At 43.0% G+C, this 22,160-nt stretch overlaps 1 protein-coding gene across 5 annotated transcripts in view; it reads left to right on the forward strand.

Moving 5' to 3' along the window:
• The first annotated feature begins 1,919 nt into the window (after positions 1–1,919).
• The window catches only part of OSBPL3 (oxysterol binding protein like 3), a 205,129-nt gene continuing 184,888 nt past the window's right edge, over positions 1,920–22,160 (forward strand). For 3 of the 5 annotated variants that reach the window (XM_059933759.1, XM_059933758.1, XM_059933762.1), the window contains exon 1: positions 1,922–2,207. The gene's annotated coding sequence lies outside the window, so the exon portion shown is untranslated. Of the gene's footprint in view, positions 2,208–2,292; positions 2,353–22,160 lie in introns of those variants that run through there. The other 2 variants (XM_059933761.1, XM_059933760.1) reach the window with 2 other exon arrangements.

The raw sequence follows: 22,160 nt of genomic DNA on the forward strand, positions 1-22,160 counted from the left end.
TTAGAAGCTCTTACTATAGAACCACGGATCTCGCTGGAGTAGACATTCAGATCCCTGCTTTAAAATAAAACTCTGAAGAGAAAGCTAATTTTAGGACATAACAATCTTTTTCAAGAATAATTAGCTCTGTGTTGTATTCAACTTTAATGTTTTCCCTTTTGATTTTAGGAGCTGGTGAGCCTGGAAGCTTATTTAGGAAGAGGAAATGCAACTGAAAAGACACAGTAAGATTCCTCTTTTTCTTGCAAGCAAGGCACAATATGAATATGAATAATTCTCATGCTGTCCAATTAACTGCCTCAAGTACAAATAGAAAAAAAAATACACACTTGGTTATTTGGAAGAAATTGAAGAAAAAGCGAAGAACGGGATGGTAGTTTCAACAATAAAGCCCTATGCAAATAACTTCCTTTCGGATTTAAGGCTTGTCTCCCGCAGAAAAAGCAATGCTCATGAAACAGGGTGAAGGTAGGTGATGGATAAAGTTAAAGAAATAAAGAGAAATAAAAGAGCTTGAAGGGGGGGCGGAGGGGGGGTAATTGAGCTTCTCTTTCTGAGAGGAATTACCGAAAAATGGAAGGAGGGCTGGAAAACAACGGGCGTGGGCAGGGTGACTCCATGAGTTCAGAATGAATGGTCCGGGCGCCTGCCAGAAGCTTTCATCCACCCGGCGTTGGTCGGGTGCAGGGGGATGATTTAAGAACCTCCAAGTCACTGGATTTTAAATCTTCTCCAATAAGATTCTCCGAGTGCCAGCGCGGGCAGCATAACGGTGGGTTTGTTTGGCAGTTTGTCTGGGTCCTCCCGCCCTCGCTCGCCGCCTGCCAGATCCAAGACAGACAATCCCAGACATTCCGCGACCCCAGAAAGCGGAGAACCGAGAGCGAAGAATGAAATGCGGATAGCGTGGCTCCGGCAAGAACCTCAGAAACCTTATTCGGGGTCGTCTAGGAGGCTGGAAATGTGTCGATTGCCGCAGGTGGTGGGCGGCACTGGAATTTAATATTCTGGAGCCCCTACCCTGTGACAGGCAGCGCGCCTAGAGAGCCACACTCAAGGTCCAGCTCGGTGAGGTAGGTTAGAAGGATCTTCAGCGAGGTTACACACCTTGCATTTGCCGCTCCCTCTGCCTGGAACGCTCTTTCCGAGACGTCTGTGGTAGCTCCCCGGTTTAGGAGCTGTAGGGTGGGCTTTCTCGTCTATCACGGAGCTCCTGCATTTTAATTGTAACTGTGAGGCTTTCTCTCCCCTCCCCTTCGCACATGAACTGCGTACAATAAACAATCACGCTCCCCTCATGTCTCCTCCTGGGACCCGGCACCAATCTGCATGACTGCCTCTGGATGTCGGGGTCACAGCCTTCCGTCGGATCCCATGGGGATTCTGTCCTTCGTCATCCCGTGCCTGCAATCCTCCCTTCTCCACGTGTTTTCTCCGTTCTCCATCCCTTTGCCTCGGTCTGAGTTCCTCAAGAGGTCGAATCCTCTTTGCCTGTTCGACCAGTGTGTCCTCTGAAACCTTGTCCTTTAACCAGCCCCTCACGCGCCGCCCTCACTTCTTCCTCCCTCCCTGGCCCGGAAACGCCGCTCCACGAACATTTATTGAGTGTCAAGGGCACGCATATAGCGCGCTGGGCCGCCGGGAACTCCTACCCCCGCCCAGAGGCAACTCTCACCTCCCTCCACCCTTCGCACCAGTCGGGAACCCGGCTTCCCAACTCCCCTGACTGCGTCATGGAATCGGTGCTTCTTCCAGGTGCATGGCCCCGCCTCCTTCCCCGGGGACGACTCCTGGTTGGTGAAAGTGCGGGTCACTCTGCCATCCCTCCCGCCCTCCCCGCGTGGCCCCGCCCCAGAGCTGGCTCTGGCTCCTCCTCCTCGCTCCCGCCCCTTGCTCCCCACTCCAGCTAATCGCCTGGCGGCGCGCGCGAAGTTCTGGGCAAAGTACTGCGAACTGGTTGAGCGATAGCAGCGCACGCGAGCCGGGAGGAACAAGGAGAGCCGAGAGCCAGGCGGCCAGTGCGCGGCGCGGCTTCTGGCCCGGGCGGCCGTAGGCGAGTAGCCGTCCCCGCCCCTGTCTCCTGCGGCTGGTGCGGGAACTATATCAGCTGTGCGTTGCTGGGGGACCGAAGAAGCCGGGTTTGCCTCCTCCCGCGTGTGTGGACGAACCCCGGAGCTAGGCGGCGTTCGCGGCGGCAGAGCGTGCAGGTAAGAGTCGGGACGCCCGCCAGGATGGCGCTGGGGTGTGGTGGGGCCCCGGGCCGTGGCGCGGGCTCGGAAGGGCTGCGGTATGGGGGGTGCCGCCGGTCTCAGCAAGCCTGGAGTCTGCCTCTTGTCGCCGAGGAACAACCGGGTTAGTGGGGGCAGCCCCAAGTCGCCCTCGGTGCCGGCCTCCCGGGAGTTAGGGCCCGAGTGCTGCCCACCCTGGAGTGCTGTCCTGAGAGGCACGGTTTGGCCGGGATTGACGGCGAGAAGCCGCCGAGCCTGGGTCGGGGCGCCGGAGGATGCGGCGCCGAGGGGTTGTCCTGGGCAGCCGGGAGGCGCGGCGCCGGGGCGGGAGGCACAGGAAACTGGCTTGATTGGGCCGAGCGCGCGGCTTCACCACATCCGCGGGCTGGGGCGCGCCGGGGGCACCCGGGAGACGCTGGCCTTGCAGGCTCCGGGCTCGCCCGCCTCCCCGCGCCCGGCCTGCTCCACTCTCCGGCACCCAGGCTGAGGTCTGAGGGCACTTGTCCCTTCGGGCTTCCCAGCGGCCTGGGAAGCGTTTGCAGCTTCTAGAGTCACTAATGGGCATTGTCCTAGATCGTCCAGATATTTCTTAGGTCGGGGCGCGCCTCCCTCTTTCGGAAATGCAACTTGCCAGCCACCTTCTGCACAGTTGTACTCTCTCTCCTCCGTCTCACGAACTACCAGTCTCCTCTGTAGTCAGGACTCTAGGATGAGGGGAGCTGTGAAGTTGTCGCTGTCGATGTGTCTGGGGATTGCGCTGAAGTGCATCCGACCAACCCGCCCCGCCCCCCCCCCCCCCCCCCCCCACCGGCCAACAATGTTGCCCTGACCCTCAGAGTTTGAGTACTGGGATGAGGGCATTTAGAAATGTTTTAAGCTGCAGCTGCAAAAGAGATCCATCCATAGACAGGTAAAGGTGTAGGTCTAACTTTTGATCACCCACACTCTGCCTCCAAGCATCATTCAAGGTGAGGTCGCCCTTCTGGCCCAAGGAGACCAACTAGGCAGGCCTGGGCTGAAACGCACCCAAGCTAAATGACCATCCCCTCCACCAACATACTAGCACACCACCCTGTTTGGTGTTCCTCATAGCACTCATCTCTCTGAAATGATCTCCTTGGGCTGTTTACTGTCTGCTTTCCCCCACTAGAATGGAAGTTCCAGAAAGCAGAGACCTTAACTGTCTTGTCCATCATTCCACCCCTAATGTCAACAACAGTGCCTGACACACAGTAGGTACAAAAGAAATATTTATGGAATGAATGATGAAAACTTCTTTGTGAAATATGAGGAATGATGATCTCATAGCTGGTTTTGATTTTCCTGTTTATTTATCCTTTTTTTTTTTCTACTGGGAAATTGAACAAATACCAATAGCTACTATTAATCGAGCACCTACTAAGAGCTGGATATGTACTAGGAACTTTGTATATAGATCACCTCGTTAAACATTACAATAGTCTTATTAGCTAGGTATTTCTAACCAGATGGGAAATTGAGGCTCCAGCAGGTTAACCAGTTTTCCCAAGATTATCCTGGCAGAACTAGAATTCCAGCTCATTTTCTCTCTATTGTGCTGGGCTGCTTCCAAGAAACTAAAATGTGGTTTCCACCATTACAGCCAGTAGACATTTAGCTTTATTTATAACAAAAGCTATTGCTTAACTAAAAGATTTTATCATTACCGAGATTTAGTTTCAATAATAGCTAATAATTATGCTGTAAGCCAGATACTACCAGGCTGCCATAGGCTGTATTCTTTCATCTTCACCATCTTGATGGCAGTGTTGTGAGGTTATCTCCATTTTACAGATGAAGAAACTGCAGCCTAGGTTCGGGAATCTGCCCAGGGTCAATAGTAGATTGCTGAGTTAGATTTTTACTAATAGTCTTTCTGAGTGTAAATCTTTAGCTCCTTCCACTAGACTGAAATTTCTCCTGCTCCCACTATTTAATTAGATGTTAACTCATTATGATAGAGTTCAATGTTACAGCATATTAAAACCACCTGAGGTTGAGCTATAAACTTTCCACTGCCAATAACAAGTCTAGTTGTACTATTTTCTGAATTGTTGAGACTCTTACTGCCATGGATATTTGTGGATGAGTTTATGGTTTGTGGGCCTGGTAGATGAGGCACATTTAATGTAGGAGGAAAGGAAATTCTCCTTTCACCTGGATTTAAATTTACTTTCACCTAAATCTAAAGAGAAATCTGATGGGTTTTAACCCACTGTGGTAAATGAACTCTGAACACAGTAATACTTTCTGCCTCTTAAGGAAAGTACTGGAAGACCAGCTAGTACCTCTGTTCCCATATGTAGAATGGAGAGTTAGAAACCACTACTAGTTCCAGAAGCTTCTGCAGCAACCTTTTAGCAAAATAACTACATTTCGACTCTTTGTTCTCTTGTAGTAAAACTGAGAGCAAGAAGTTAGCTAAGTATGTCATGGTTACCACCTGAAGAGCTAATGGCAAAATAGAGGATGGGAAGAAATTAGAGATCCCTTTTTTCTTCTACTTCATTCCAGTTTTAGGGGTAGTATAATGTTTTTCCTTGCATGATGACCTGGATAATCCACGGTTTTATTTATACTGTGCCTCTTGGCAGTACTATATTTTCTTAATTGTTAATTCCATTTCAAGAGTACTCCAGGACTTCCCTAGTGACACAGTGGTTAAGAATCCGCCTGCCAATGCAAGGGACACGGGTTCGAGCCCTGGTCTGGGAAGATCCCACATGCTGTGGAGCAACTAAGCCTGTGTGCCACAACTACTGAGCCTGCGCTCTAGATCCTGCGAGGCACAGCTACTGAGCCCGTGCTCTAGAGCCTGCGAGCCACAACTACTGAAGCCCATGAGCCACAACTACTGAAGCCCGCGAGCCACAACTACTGAAGCCCGTGAGCCACAACTGCTGAAGCCTGCGTGCCTAGAGCCCATGCTCCGCAACAAGAGAAGCCACCGCAATGAAGAGTAGCCCCCACTCGCCGCAACTAGAGAAAGCCGCGTGCAGCAACGAAGACCCAGTGCAGCCAAAAATAAATATAAATAAATAAATAAATTTATAAAAAGAAGAGAGTACTCCAGGGAGGGTTGGAGAATCCTTCAACCCAGAACGCCCACAGAAATGATGGAACTCTGGGGCACTGAGGAACATGGAGGCTGTTAAGTTGAAGGAAGCTTCAGAACTGAGAGTTGTTTATAGTTGCCTGTGAATTCCTTTCCTGTCTACATCTCATTCGTCAACTTTTAGCCCCCTTCTCTGGAAATGTCCTTAACTTCCCAGTCACTACTGTTTAGACCACGTTTATACTCGCCCCAGTTCGTATCTCTCCTCCCTCTTGTCTTTCACATCCATGCCTTCCAGCTGCCCCTGCAGCATCTTAGCTCAGGGTCTTAGGGACTTCTCTACTCTGTTCTAACATAGCTTAACATTGTCTCCCTCAGCCCCGCCTTCATATCATAGGTAAATTCTCTAGATCCTGTCATTATATTGCTAAAAATTCTTGAGTGGCTTATATAGTTAATAATAATTATAATATTAATAACAGCAGCAGTAGCTGCTGACCTTCTTGTGCCAGGTTACTGTCATGAGTGCCTTATGTGAATTTAAACTTGTGTTTAATCCTCAGAGCAACAGCAAAGCAGGCACTGTTACTATACCCCCAATCTCCAGATGAGACCAGGAGAAGTTAAGTTTGCAACTACTTTACAACTAATACAAGGTGGAGTTGAGACTCGAACCCCTGGTCCTTTCTCTCCCCATTTAAGGTAGACTCCTTAGCCTAAAGTCAGCATCCAGCAGCCTGGGCTCAGTGTCTGCCTTCACCCATTGTTCCCCAGCCTGAACTGTATTCAGCAACAGGGCATTTTGCCTTTGCTCTTATACTGCTGTTGCCTAGAAAGCTCTTTCATTGCCTCTACCTGTGAAACCCCAAGTCTTTCAAGGCTGAACTCATAAACCAGTTCTGCCAGAATCATCTCTCTGAACTCAGTCTCTCATAGCATTAAAACACACACACTCTTCAGCCCTTTCTTTCATACCCACCCGACACATTCCTCCACCCCAGTGCCTCCTGGCCTAGTTATTTATTCAGTTGTATTGGCTCCCTTACTACATTGTAGATGCGTTGAAGGCAGGACTAGTATCTATTCCTCCTGTTGGTATCCCCACATCGCTAAGCCTGGTATGCTATCCATAGTAGGTGCACAATTAAAAAGAGAGTAGAAACAACTATATGTGGTTATATGCTGTTAGAATATTTTGTGAAAAAAGTAATTGGAATGTGGCATTTTGTTTCCTACTTTTTGATCCACAATACTGTAATACCTTCATCAATTTATGATGAAGCAATAGAAATCCTAATTATTTAAATCCACGAAAAGCACTTATTCTAGTTGTTTTCACCTTGCAGATATTGTAAGGAGATCTCAAACCCATAAAAAAAACAAGCATTGTCTGTAGGTTAAATATCTTGCATCTTATACACACTATTTTTTCATATATATGGTAAAGTTGTTATTAAAAGTATATTAAAACTGTTATGGAATTGAAACTAAATTTTCATCAATGTTTTATTGATCAATGAATATTTCTCATTTTTAAACCTGATTTACTAGATCTTCTATGAATCACCTCTGGCTCATAGCTCATCACTTCGCTCTGTGTGTTCTAGTCACACTGAACTAAATTCAGCTCCCCACCTGTATCTCCAGGGCCATGAATAATGTATTTTGGCCTCCCAGTTTCCACATAAAGTTATGTCCTCTCTACAACGTCTTCCTGCTCACCCATGTTCACCTGGCTGGTTCCCACTCATCCATCACATTTCAGCCTGAATGTCACTTATAGGAAGACTTCCTCTGCTGCCTCCAAGTTGAAGTTGGAAAACACGCGTGGCACTCTGTGCCTATCTGTTTTGGAGGGAGCAGTTATCGTACCGTTGTGTAACTGCTGGTCACTTGACTGAATCTTCCATGAAACCACTGACTCTCATTTGGCTTACATTAGAATCACTTAGGGATCTAAAAAGCTTTTCCCTACCTAGGCCCAACTCCCAAAGTTTCTGAATCAAGTGGCATGGGGTGAAGAGGGTTGGTCCCTGGAATTTTTTTTAAAGACATTTTCTTATTCTGTGTTATAGCTGGATAGTATTCCATTGTGTGAATGTAACATACTTTATCCAGTTACTTATTTTTTTTATAAAAGCTTTATTGAGTTATAACTCACATTTCATACAATTCACCCATTTAAAGTATACAATTTAATGGTTTTTAGTATATTCACAGTTGTGCAACTGCCATGTCATAATTAATTTTAGAACATTTTATTACCGTCAAAAGAAATCTGTACCCTTTAGCAGTTCCCCTACTCACCTTGCAACCACTGGTCTACTTTAAGTGTGTATGTATTTGCCTATTCTGGACGTTTCAGGAAAATGGAATCATGCTTTTATGTCTGGCTTCTTTCACTTAGCATGTTGTAGTTGGGTTCACCCCTGTTGTAGCATGAATCAGTGCTTCATTCCTTTTTATTGCCTAATAACAACCCATTGTTTGTATAGACCACGCTTTATTTATCCATTTGCCAGATGAAACTGGAATTTTTTTTTTAAAGCTTCCCCAAACAATCCGACTGTGCAGGCAGGAGTTAAACCGGAAGTTCCTTTGAGTCTTGCTCACTGCTGTGTCTTGGGGCTAGAACAGTACCTGGCACAAGATAGATGTGTAATAAACATCTGAATGAATAAAGCATTTTACTAAAAGTATAACTCCTGTTATACAGGTGTCATCAAAAAACATTGCCATTAAAAAGAGATCCTCATAGTTGATTGATTAGATCCCGATTTGAACAAATCCACTGTTAAAAAAGTATTAGGAGACAATCAAGGAAATTTGAACATGGATGAAATGGTACTATTTTTAGGATTTGCTTTAAAATATCCTGGGGGTGGGGAGGGAGAATAGAGGAAACAAGGCTGTGTGTGAGTTGACTGAAGCGGAGTGGTGAGCTCATGGGCTTTTTAATGCTTTTCCCCATCTCTGCTGGCCCCTGGGGCAGCCATTGGCTACATGTGGCGGTGGTGCACTTGAGGTGTGGCTAATCCTTGGTGAGCTGTACTGTAGGTATGAAATACACACTGAGTTTCCAAGAGTTCGTACAAAAAAGGATGTAAAATTATCTCAATTTTTTATTGTTTGCTTACATGCTGAAATGGTAACATTTTGGATTATTATAATACATAATTAAAACTAATTTCACCTGTTTTCTTTTACTCTAATTGGCGACTTAAAAAATTAAAATTGCGTATATGGTTCATATTACATTTCTCTTGGACAGTGCTGCTGTATAGTTTTGTATATGTTTGAACTTTTTCATAGTAAGTTAAAAAAATCAAAGATATCTGAATTTTTTAAAAGTCTGGAGCAAAATATTTTTCACAAAGAATTCCTCTTATATGAAAAGATTGGAAAATATTGATTTGTTCCAAGATGATTCTTTGTAGAAGCTTATAGCAGGCAGACTGTAGCCTTCCAATGTCATTCCTGGGCTTACTTCATCTATGTGAAAATTTAAAAATTCTTTTATAATAAATGGAATAGCAACATGAAGGAGTAGAAGAATTGCTCCTTTAGTTATTTGTCTGATTCTTTTGTTTTGAAGTTGATGAAATATTTCCTTCATCTTAGAAAACTATGGAAAGTGCATTGGTAATTTCATTGTTCTTAGTCACACTGTTTATACCCTGAAATTGAATTTTCCCTAGACTTGCTTTATAATCAGTCTGCTTAAATCTGTTTGTTTGGGAGCCAGAATATGATTGTTTCTAGACACCCCAAGACCCCTGGAATATGAGCGGAAAATGATTCTTAAATAATAATGATAATGTGTGGGTTTAAAGCTGAGAAACAAATTGCTTTCATATAAAATTTCTTTAGATGAGCATTCTGTCGCTGTCTAGGTGTCTGTGTTTACTCACAAAAGAATAGCCGAGGTAATAAACCCAGCTCTCTGAGGGAGTGTAAGCTAGATGGACAACCCCAGAGGATATTCTTCCTCATCTGTGATTTCTGAGATCTTGAGACAGTGGACCTGAATTGAAAAATAGCTTGAATATATAGTAGAACAGAATTAAATTGCAGTGAGGAGCCCAACAAGAGATCATCAGAGGATCTGTGACTGCCAATATAAAATCAAGTTTACTCTTGTTTACTCTCTATGGTTAATATATTAAAATCTGTTTGTTTTTAATGTTGTGTGGGTCAAACACTTCTCAATATAACATTTCTCCACTTGTGTATTAAAAGATAGTACTGTGGAAGATTCCCATACTTGTCTTCTATCTTGATATCAAATGCTGTAATACAAGAAATTTAAAGTTATACTTTAAGTCTTATAAAACAAATATCCCTCTCCGAATCATTTGTGGTGGGCAGTGATCTGAAATGTTTAGAAGCAAAAGCTAAATAATATATTTTATTAATCTCACAAACATGATTAAACTTGAAGTAAATGCCTCTCTAGAAGGAAAGCATGCAGTATGATTTTTGTCCATACATTGAATGCGTATTTGTTGAGCACGCGTTATGTGCCGGACACCAGACTGGGTACAGGGGATATGGTGATGACTGAGACAGATGTGGAACCTCCCTTCAAGGAGATACTAAACAGTCACAGAGAATTTGTTAATTACAGTGAGGATCTGTAGCTCCAAGGGAATGAGTCTGGATTTTAATTGGGGCCCTGGAGAGAAAAATTCCATTTTTCTGTAGGTCATGATTCAGGCTGCTGATGGTCTGAAGGAGGAGGAGGAAAGGAAATCCTCAGAGGGGGATGACAGGAGCGAAGTCCTGCCCTTTCTGTGTCTTTGTGCTGATTGCTGGAGGACAGGTGGAACTGAGTAGGAGGAGGGGTTTAATTCCTCTCCCAAGGTTTTGAATTGCTGTGATGATACACACAGGTGTGTTTATTTGCTACTGGGAACTGAATCCAAAGTTGAGTTTTTACCAGCTTTAGTAACTGAGAGCAAATGAGATCTAACAACCTGTTTTCCAGCATGGCCATGGAAGTAGCTTAAAATAACTTGCTGGCTCCAATTCGAGTGTAGTTCTGTTGTCTAGCATCTGAGATGAAGTGGACGAGGGGTACTTGAAGACCTCAAAGAATGCAGGGAAGACCCACTTGGGTTTTTCTTATGGGTTCAGAGTTGCTTCAAGCAGATTTCTAGTGTCTATAGAATTAACTGAAGTGTCCTTTGGAGCTTGTTGGGGTCTTTAGGGAATGGGGAACCATCCTGACTTTAAAGGGGGTGATGGTAATTGCAAAGAACAGTAATAATAGCAGCGGCAGCCGATAACTGTGGAGCACTTACTCTGTGCCAGGTTTAGTGCTGTACTTATACTATCTCATTAGATCTTCCAATAATGTATGTGGTGGGTCTCAGCATAACAGTTTACCAGTGACCGAACAGAGGCTGGGGAGCAATTACTTGCTCTTTGGTTGTCCAGCATCCATTTACCCTTCCTGATTTCCATTTGAGGAATCACTTCTTGCCTTAGGGTCTAGAACGAGGAGCCCCATTCTCCTCAGCTGTGGGTGGCCCTGGGAGCCAGACCAGTCAGATGCCTCTGGCTGGAATCTGGGTTTAATGCCGAGGGTCATGGAGATTCTGTTGCCAAGGGTGTGTCCTGACCCAACCATTCTTGTCCGCACGGCATTGTTATAGTCTGGCTTCAGGTCCCATGAAGCTGTGCCCGTGCTTGCCCCTCCAGCCCCCCCTTACTTCCTGAAACTGATATTTTCCCAGTACATTTTTTTGTTTGTTTCAGTTGCCGGAATATTTTCTCTTGCTTCCACTCACAGAACCCCAGACTATCACAAGCCTAGGGGGGCTTACGTAGTCTACTCACAGTCATAAAGGGACTGGGTAGCAGAGCTGTGGTGTAGTCAGGTCATTGACCAGAGGGCCCCTCCGTGTGGTGGAGAGCACAGAAGTGGGAGTCAGAGAATCAGAGGATGAATCCAGCCCCGGAAGTGCTTCTGCCTCTGTGGCCTTGAGCTGATCACTGCCTTCTTAGGCTGAACTGTTTGGACAAGATGAAATGTAAAGGACACCCAGCTCCAGAGGATTTCCTCCTGCAGGAGATTTTTGGACGTGTGACTGTGTCCCCGTTTTCAAAGGCTTGCAGTCTGAGGTTTGAGGTGTAGTCTGAGGCGGTGGTTTTCAAAGTGTGGTTCCACAAGTTGCTGATCAGCATCACCTGGGAACATGTTAGAAACGCAAATTCTCCGGCCCCGCCGCTGACCTATTGAATCAGAAACTGAGGGGAGAGCCCAGCAATCTGCTTTTACAAGCCCTTCAGGTGATTCTGATGCTCACTAAAGTTTGAGAACCACTAGGCTAAGGCATTTTCATTTTATTAAATACTATTTATTATGTATAATAATAACGGATTAGCCACAGCCCCTGCTCTCAAGGAACATTCCCTCCAGCTGGGAGGGACAGTTATAAACACACAATGTGAGAGACAAGGAGGGGTGTAACACTTGCTGCAAACAAGATGCTGAGGTGTGGTGGGAGCACAGAGAGGCCATGGGAGACGCTTTTGCAGAGAAGGGGGCATCTGAGCCAAGCCTTGAAGGACGTGTAGGATTGAGACGAAGGAAGGGAATGGAGAGCTAGGTGAAAGGACACTCCAGGCAGAGAATGCAGGATGAGCCAAGGTGTAGCATTTTTTTTTTCTTAACATTTTTATTGGAGTATAATTGCTTTACAATGGTATGTTAGTTTCTGCTTTATAACAAAGTGAATCAGTTATACATATACATATATCCCCATATCTCTTGCCTCTTGCCTCTCCCTCCCTCCCACCCTTCCTATGCCACCCTTCTAGCTGGTCACAAAGCACCGAGCTGATCTCCCTGTGCTATGCGGCTGCTTCCCACTAGCTATCTATTTTACATTTGGTAGTGTATATATGTCCATATATACACTACCACTCTCTTTGTCCCAGCTTACCCTTCCCCCTCCCCATGTCCTCAAGTCCATTCTCTAGTAGGTCTGTGTCTTTATTCCTGTCTTGGCCCTAGGTTCTCAATGACCTTTTTTTTTTTTTTTAGATTCCATATATATGTGTTAGCGTATGGTATTTGTTTTTCATACTTCACTCTGTATGACAGACTCTAGGTCCATCCACCTCACTACAAATAACTCAATTTCGTTTCTTTTTATGGCTGAGTAATATTCCACTGTATATATGTGCCACATCTTCTTTATCCATTCATCTGTTGATGGACACTTAGGTTGTTTCCATGTCCTGGCTATTGTAAATAGAGCTGCAATGAACATTGTGGTACATGACTCTCTTTGAATTATGGTTTTCTCAGGGTATGTGCCCAGTAGTGGGATTGCTGGGTCATATGGTAGTTCTATTTTTAGTTTTTTAAGGACCCTCCATACTGTTCTCCATAGTGGCTGTATCAATTTACATTCCCACCAACAGTGTATGAGGGTTCCCTTTTCTCCACACCCTCTCCAGCATTTACTGTTTGTAGATTTTTTGATGATGGCCATTCTGACTGGTGTGAGGTGGTATCTCATTGTAGTTTTGATTTGCGTTTCTCTAATGATTAATGATGTTGAGCATTCTTTCATGTGTTTGTTGGCAATCTGTATATCTTTGGAGAAATGTCTATTTAGGTCTTCTGCTCATTTTTGGATTGGGTTGTTTGTTTTTTTGATATTGAGCTGCATGAGCTGCTTGTAAATTTTGGAGATTAATCCTTTGTCAGTTGCTTCACTTGCAAATATTTCTCCCATTCTGAGGGTTGTCTTTTCGTCTTGTTTATGGTTTCCTTTGCTGTGCAAAACCTTTTAAGTTTCATTAGGTCACATTTGTTTAGTTTTGTTTTTATTTCCATTTCTCTAGGAGCTGGGTCAAAAAGGATCTTGCTGTGATTTATGTCATAGAGTGTTCTGCCTATGTTTTCCTCTAAGAGTTTGATAGTGTCTGGCCTTACATTTAGGTCTTTAATCCATTTTGAGTTTATTTTTGTGTATGGTGTTAGGGAGTATTCTAATTTCACTCTTTTACATGTAGCTGTCCAGTTTTCCCAGCACCACTGTTGAAGAGGCTGTCTTTTCTCCATTGTATATTCTTGCCTCCTTTATCAAAGATAAGGTGACCATATGTGTGTGGGTTTATCTCTGGGCTTTCTATCCTGTTCCATTGATCTATATTTCTGTTTTTGTGCCAGTACCATACTGTCTTGATTACTGTAGCTTTGTAGTATAGTCTGAAGTCAGGGAGCCTTATTCCTCCATCTCCATTTTTCTTTCTCAAGATTGCTTTGGTTATTCGGGGTCTTTTGTGTTTCCATACAAATTGTGAAATTTTTTGTTCTAGTTCTGTGAAAAATGCCAGTGGTAGTTTGATAGGGATTGCATTAAATCTGTAGATTGCTTTGGGTAGTAGAGTCATTTTCACAATGTTGATTCTTCCAATCCAAGAACATGGTATATTTCTCCATCTATTTGTATCATCTTTAATTTCTTTCATCACTGTCTTATAATTTTCTGCATACAGGTCTTTTGTCTCCTTAGGTAGATTTATTCCTAGGTATTTTATTCTTTTTTGTTGCAATGGTAAATGGGAGTGTTTTCTTAATTTCACTTTCAGATTTTTCATCATTAGTGTATAGGAATGCAAGAGATTTCTGTGCATTAATTTTGTATCCTGCTACTTTACCAAACTCATTGATTAGCTCTAGTAGTTTTCTGGTAGCATGTTTAGGATTCTCTATGTATAGTATCATGTCATCTGCAAACAGTGACAGCTTTACTTCTTCTTTTCCGATTTGGATTCCTTTTATTTCTTTTTCTTCTCTCATTGCTGTGGCTAAAACTTCCAAAGCTATGTTGAATAACAGTGGTGAGAGTGGGCAACCTTGTCTTGTTCCTGATCTTAGTGGAAATGCCTTCAGTTTTTCACCATTGAGGACGATGTTGGCTGTGGGTTTGTCATATATGGCCTTTATTATGTTGAGGTAAGTTCCCTCTATGCCTACTTTTTGGAGGGTTTTTATTGTAAATGGGTGTTGAATTTTGTTGAAAGCTTTCGCTGCATCTATTGAGACGATCATATGGTTTTTCTCCTTCAATTTGTTAATATGATGTATTACGTTGATTGATTTGCATATATTGAAGAATCCTTGCACTCCTGGGCTAAACCCCACTTGATCATGGTGTATGATCCTTTCAACGTGCTGTTGGATTCTGTTTGCTGGTATTTTGTTGAGGATTTTTGCATCTACGTTCATCAGTGATACTGGTCTGTAGTTTTCTTTTTTTGTGACATCTTTGTCTGGTTTTGGTATCAGGGTGATGGTGGCCTCGTAGAATGAGTTTGGGAGTGTTCCTCCCTCTGCTATATTTTGGAAGACTTCGAGAAGGACAGGTGTTAGCTCTTCTCTAAATGTTTGATAGAATTCGCCTGTGAAGCCATCTGGTCCTGGGCTTTTGTTTGTTGGAAGATTTTTAATCACAGTTTCAATTTCAGTGCTTGTGATTGGCCTGTTCCTATTTTCTATTTCTTCCTGGTTCAGTCTCGGAAGGTTGTGCATTTCTAAGAACTTGTCCATTTCTTCCAGGTTGTCCATTTTATTGGCATAGAGTTGCTTGTAGTAATCTCTCATGGTCCTTTGTATTTCTGCAGTGTCAGTTGTTACTTCTCCTTTTTCATTTCTAATTCTATTGATTTGAGTCTTCTCCCTTTTTTTCTTGATGAGTCTGGCTAATGGTTTATCAATTTTGTTTATCTTCTCAAAGAACCAGCTTTTAGTTTTATTGATGTTTGCTATTGTTTTCTTCATTTCTTTTTCATTTGTTTCTGATCTGATCTTTATGATTTCTTTCCTTCTGCTAACTTTGGGGGTTTTTTGTTCTTCTTTCTCTAATTGCTTTAGGTGTAAGGTTAGGTTGTTTATTTGAGATGTTTCTTGTTTCTTGAGGTAGGATTGTACTGCTATAAAGTTCCCTCTTAGAACTGCTTTTGCTGCATCCCATAGGTTTTGGGTCGTCGTGTTTTCATTGTCATTTGTTTCTCCGTATTTTTTGATTTCCTCTTTGATTTCATCGGTGATCTTGGTTATTAAGTAGTGTATTGTTTAGCTTCCATGTGTTTGTATTTTTTATAGATTTTTTTCCTGTAATTGATATCTAGTCTCATAGCATTGTGGTCAGAAAAGATACTTGATAGGATTTCAGTTTTCTTAAATTTACCAAGGCTTGATTTGTGACCCAAGATATGATCTATCCTGGAGAATGTTCCATGAGCACTTGAGAAGAACGTGTATTCTGTTGTTTTTGGATGGAATGTCCTACAAATATTAATTAAGTCCATCTTGTTTAATGTATCATTTAAAGCTTGTGTTTACTTATTTATTTTCATTTTGGATGATCTGTCCATTGGTGAAAGTGGGGTGTTAAAGTCCCTTACTATGATTGTGTTACTGTCGATTTCCCCTTTTATGGCTGTTAGCATTTGTTTTATATATTGAGGTGCTCCTATGTTGGGTGCATGAATATTTACAATTGTTATATCTTTTTCTTGGATTGATCCCTTGATCATTATGTAGTGTCCTTCTTTGTCTCTTGCAATAGTCTTTGTTTTAAAGTCTATTTTGTCTGATATGAGAATTGCTACTCCAGCTTTCTTTTGATTTCCGTTTGCATGGAATATCTTTTTCCATCCCTTCACTTTCAGTCTGTTTGTGTCCCTAGGTCTGAAGTGGGTCTCTTGTAGACAGCAGATGTATGGGTCTTGTTTTTGTATCCATTCAGCCAGTCTATGTCTTTTGGTTGGAGCATTTAGTCCATTTACATTTAAGGTAATTATTGATATGTATGTTCCTATTACCATTTTCTTAATTGTTTTGGGTTTGTTATTGTAGGTCTTTTCCTTCTCTTGTGTTTCCTGCCTAGAGAAGTTCCTTTAGCATTTGTTGTAAAGCTGGTTTGGTTGTGCTGAATTCTCTTAGCTTTTGCTTGTCTGTAAAGGTTTTAATTTCTCCCTCAAATCTGAATGAGATCCTTGCTGGGTAGAGTAATCTTGGTTGTAGGTTTTTTCCATTCATCACTTTAAATATGTCCTGCCACTCCCTTCTGGTTTGCAGAGTTTCTGCTGAAAGATCAGGTGTTAACTTTATGGGGATTCCCTTGTATGTTATTTGTTGTTTTCCCCTTGCTGCTTTTAATATTTTTTCTTTGTATTTAATTTTTGATAGTTTGATTAATATGTGCCTTGGCATGTTTCTCCTTGGATTTATCCTGTATGGGACTCTCTGTGCTTCCTGGATGAGGAGGCAGTTCCAGACCTTTTCCCAGACACTCTCCCTGCTAGCTGTGGCACACTAGCCCCTTCAGGCTGTGTTCACGCAGCCAACCGCAGTCCTCTCCCTGGGATCCAACCTCCGAAGCCCGAGCCTCAGCTCCCAGCCCCCGCCCATCCCAGCGGGTGAGCAGACAAGCCTCTTGGGCTGGTGAGTGCTGGTCAGCACCGATCCTCTGTGGGGGAATCTCTCCACTTTGCCCTCCACACCCCTGTTGCTGCGCTCTCCTCCATGGCTCCGAAGCTCCCCACCTCCGCCACCCGCCGTCTCTGCCCACGAAGGGGCTTCTAGTGTGTGGAAACCTTTCCTCCTTCACAGCTCCCTCCCACTGGTGCAGGTCCCATCCATATTCTTTTGTTTCTGTTTTTTCTTTTTTCTTTTGCCCTACCCAGGTATGTGGGGAGTTTCTTGCCTTTTGGGAGGTTTGAGGTCTTCTGCCAGCATTCAGTAGGTGTTCTGTAGGAGTTGTTCCACATGTAGATGTATTTCTGATGTATTAGTGGGGAGGAAGGTGATCTCCATGTCTTACTCTTCTGCCGTCTTGAAGCTCCTCCCCACATTTCTTTTTATTGAGGTATTATTGATTTACAGTATTGTATTAGTTTCAGGTGTGATTCAGTCTTTTTGTAGGTTATACTCCTTTACAGTTATAGTGATTCAGTCTTTTTGTAGTGATTCAGTCTCTTTGTAGGTTATACTCCTTTTACAGTTATTACAAAATAATGGCTGTAATTCTTTGTGCTGTACAATATATCCTTGTTGCTTATCTATTTTATACATAGTAGTTTGCACCTCCTAATCCCATACTCTCTCTTGCACCTCCCCGCTTCTGTCTCTCCACTGATATCCACTAGTTTGTCTTCTGTATCTGCGAGTCTGTTTCTATTTTGCTGTATACATTCGTTTGTTTTACTCAAGGCATAGCATTTTGAGGAATGACGAACCCTCCAGTTTGATGAGAAAGACTGTTTTAAGTGGGAAAAGTGACAGGATATGAGAATGGAGAGGTAGGTTGGGGCGCAAATGGAGTGGATCCTAAATCCTATAGTAAGGGTTTGGACTTTATCCTGTGGACAGTGAACAAGGAGGTGACATGGTGGGAGCTATCTTAGACAAAGTATTCTAAGGGTGGTAGAGAAGGTCAGAGGCTGGGAGTATAAGCACAGTGAGACCTGAACTAGGGTGATCACAGTGGGATAAGAAAGGAAAGACAGCAAAAAATATTGGAAAGTTAGAATGACAGCCCCTAGGCACTAGGAAATTGGGGTCCAGGGTTGAGAGAGAAAGCAAAGATGATTCTATGGGAGATAATAAATGGTGTTGGTACAATCAGGTGAAAAATAAAGTTGGAGCCTTACACCATGCCTTCCATCAAAATAAATTTCAAATGGGTCAGAACTTTAACATTAAAACAACTAGTAAAAAATAGAATACCATTTTAATAATAATGGAGATAGAAAAGCCTTTTAAGATATAAAACAAAATATTGATTTATTTGACTGTATATGATTTTTGCAGGGCCAAATGTTTTTAACTGTCAAAAGGTGATCAATAAATTTAGAAAAGTAATTGCAATTCATGTCACAAAGATCTAATTCCAACAAATCAATAAGAGAAAGAACAGTTACTGTAGAGGCAAAGAATTTGAACAAATAGTTCACTAAAGTGCAAACAAATGACGCTTAAACATGTGAAAACTTTAACCTCACTCATAAAAAGAGAAAGGTAAGTTAAAACTTTAGTGAGATGCTATTTTTTCACCTATCAGATTGGCAAATGTCAGAAAATGTGGTAACTGTTGGCAGAGGTTTGAGGAGACAGGTATTCATGGTAGGTGGAAATGTGAATTGGTCCAAGCTCTGTGTAGAACCCTTGGCAGTATCTATCAAAACTGCAAACACATGCACCCTTTGAACCAGCCATAACAGTTCTGTGAATTTAATCCTACAGATAAGTAAATGTGCACAATGATATATGTGCAAAGTTATTTATTGAAGCATTGTTTGAATAAAAGGATTGCAAATAACCTAATTGTCCATCAGTAGGAACTGGTTAACGAGTAATGGAGCAGTTAAAAATGAAGCAGCTCTACATCTACTGATTTGTAACAATCTCTGAGTTAAGTTAAAAAAAACAAAAAACAAAGTGTAGACTACATAGATTTATGGCATACATACCATATATACCAAGGTATGTATGGGATGCTTCCATGTGAGAAAAAATATATTCATAGCTAATATATATTTTATATGTTTATGTATGTAAACATGTACATATTATGCATAGGTACACATACTCATAAACTGGGGGAGGGGGTGGGCTGAAGGCAGCTCGCACTGGCTTGTGAGACCAGTTGTGTATATCTCTCCCCAACTCCTTGGTCAATGACTTTATGGTGGTCGTTTGAAATTGGCCAAGGTGGGAGTATTTACACCATGGCAATCGGCAGAGGAAACAAATTGGGGTTTTTGTTTTTGTTTTTCCAGAGAGCTTGTTGATAAACATTTACTAGTACCCCCTGTGTATCATAAATATAAAATATCTCTTGAAGGCTATACAAGAAGTGGGTAACATCAGATTCCCCAATGAGGGAAGAATGGGAGATAAAAGGACAGTTGTGAGATTTAAATTGCATCTTTGAAATTTTGTTCCAAGTTAAGGTGTTACTTATTCTGCAGTAAACATATAAAGCAAACCAAGAAGTAACTCCAGAGTTTCAGGCCTATGTGACTGTTATTTAAGGTGCCATTGACTATGCCATGGAAGAAAATAGAAAGATGAATAGATCTTAGGGAAAAAGGATGCTTTTGGTTTTGAGCATGCTGAGCTTGAAGTGTGTGGGTGATATCAGTGATGTCCAGCAGATAACTCAGAAGAGAGGGCGAAACTGGGGATCACTCCTGGGAGTCGGCAGTTTAGTTGAAATTATAGCAGTTGAGGAGGTTTCCAAGGGAGGCCCAACCTGTCCAACCTTTTGGGCAGGTCCCAGAAGAGGAAAGGGGACGCATGTGGTACCTTGAGGAATGCCAAACAAGAGGTAGGTAGAGGAAGGGTAAGCAGTCACAAAGGTAGGAGGACCTTATAATGATAATCATAGTAGCTTTCTTTCATGGATTGTCTATAAAAAGTGAGCCACTTATGTGCAGTCCTTTTTGAGAGAACATCACCTGAGTTAATTCTCACAGCCACTCCCTGATTGCTGGTGAATGGGGAAGGGGGATAATCCCAAAGGATAAATGGAAGAGAGCTTCTGGGAGGGATGTTAATAGAGCGAGGCTTTGACCCACCGAAAGTGTTCGCGCTAGAGAATGTGCTTTCATCAGTGTGACTGGTGGTCACATACAACAACCACTGCTGAGAACTTCACACATGAGTTGGGCAAAATAACCGTGTTCTTGGGTCTTGCTCTAGCTAGTTAACTCATGCTGAGGTTTAGCGTGTCATGGACTTCTCTACATTCCTGTGGATGGTACTGTTCCCCTCCACCCCCCGCCCCCAGAGGAGTTGGGTGAGAATTAGCCAAGTGTCAATAGATGTGAAGGAGGTTCTGGAGGAATTGAGAGCTGCATGATTGCTAGCCGCACAGGAAACCAGCTGGAGGAGTGTGGCCCATGTGAATGGGACTCACAGTTACCTGTCAGTCTCTCTGGGGTTCTAAACTTCAGCAGCACCAGAATGACCTGCAGGGCTTGTTAAAACAGATTGCGCGCCCCACCCCAGAGTTTCTGATTCAGTGCATCTGTGGTGGGATCTGAGATTCTGCATTTCGAACAAGTTCTCAGGTGATACTGATGCTGCTGGTCCGGGGACCCCTTTGAAAACCCAAGCATTGCTGCAGCAGGCAGAAGACTCAGTCTCAAGCAGCCCTGAGCCCACTCTGATTTGGGGAGGAACCAGAGAATTCTGGTTCACATTAGGTTATCATAAGCCCCATATTTTAAATAGCATTTCCACATTTGTAACTTACTTTGATATACTTTGCTTCTCACAACAAAAGCAACCCTGTGGTGTAGCAGGACAGGTATTACCTTGTTGTAAATCAGACTGAGGACCTCGGGTAAGGTGAGTGACTTACCCAAAGGGCAAATGTCAGAGCGGACCTTTGCATCTAGATTTCAGATTTCCTTAGCGTAGGTTTAGTGTTCCTTTTGCGTTGCTAGTGAAAGCTTAGCGATCATCTTCTCCCATAACAAAGTTTGTTTTAATCACCCCCCCAAGACAAAAACAGCTTTTCATTTTAGAACACTTTTAGATTTACAGAAAAGCTGTGAAGATAGTACAGAGGGTTCCCATATGCCCCACACTCAGTTTCCCCTACTAATACTATCTTACATTAGTAAGGTACATTGGTCCCAATTAACGAACCAATACTAATACATTCTGATGTGTTAACTAAAGTCTAAACTTCATCCACGTTTTCTTAGTTTTTACCTAATGTCCCTCTTCTATTCCAGGATCCCATCCAGCGTTCCACATTATGTTTAGTCATCGTGTCTCGTTCAGCTCCTCTTGGCTGTCACAGTCTCTTAGACTATCCTTGTTTTTGTTGACCTTGACAGTTTCAAGGCATACTGGTCAAGCATTTGTAGAATGTCCCTCGCTTGGGATTTGTCTGATGTTTTTCTCATGATTAGACTAGGGTTATGGGTTTTGGGGCAGAAGACCACAGAGGTAAAGTGCCATTTATCACATTATGTTGAAAGCACATACTATCAATGTGTTTTATCACTGTTCATGTTGACCTTGATCCTTTGGCTGAGGTAGTATTTGTTAGGTTTGTTCACTGCAAAGTTACTCTTTCTACTGCCCACTGTGCAGCCCACACCTAAGTAGTGGGGAGTTATGTTCTACCTCCTACGTAGATTATTTGGCATTCTTCTGTATGGCAGGTCTGTCTCTCCTCCCCCATTTATTGATGTATTCAGTTAATCAATATTTATATCGGTGTGGATTCACGGATTCTTACTTTATACTGTGGGTTGTAATCCAGTAGTACTTTAGTTTAGTGCTCAAATTTTTCCAGCTTTGGCCGGTAGGAGCCCTTTAATTTGGCTCCTGTGGCCCTTTGACATAAGCCTATCATTGTTGATTTTTTTTGAGCATATTCTTACTTTCTGGCACTACAGGATGCCCTAGATTCATCTTGTATAATTCCTGCTCAGCCCTAGAATCAAGTTTTGTTTTGTTTTAATATTTATTTATTTATTTATTTATGGCTGTGTTGGGTCTTCGTTTCTGTGCGAGGGCTTTCTCCAGTTGCGGCAAGCAGGGGCCACTCTTCATCGCGGTGCGCGGGCCTCTCACTATCGCGGCCTCTCCTGTTGCGGAGCACTGGCTCCAGACGCGCGGGCTCAGCAGCTGTGGCTCACGGGCCCAGTTGCTCCGCGGCATGTGGCATCTTCCCAGACCAGGGCTCAAACCCTTGTCCCCTGCATTGGCAGGCAGACTGTCTACCACTGCGCCACCCGGGAAGCCCTAGAATCAAGTTTTTAATGTCGGTCTTGATCCACTAAATTGGTTTCACCATCCACCTGAGTCA

This window comes from Balaenoptera ricei, chromosome 9 (assembly GCF_028023285.1).
Source record: "Balaenoptera ricei isolate mBalRic1 chromosome 9, mBalRic1.hap2, whole genome shotgun sequence".
Taxonomy (NCBI): Eukaryota; Metazoa; Chordata; class Mammalia; order Artiodactyla; family Balaenopteridae; genus Balaenoptera; species Balaenoptera ricei.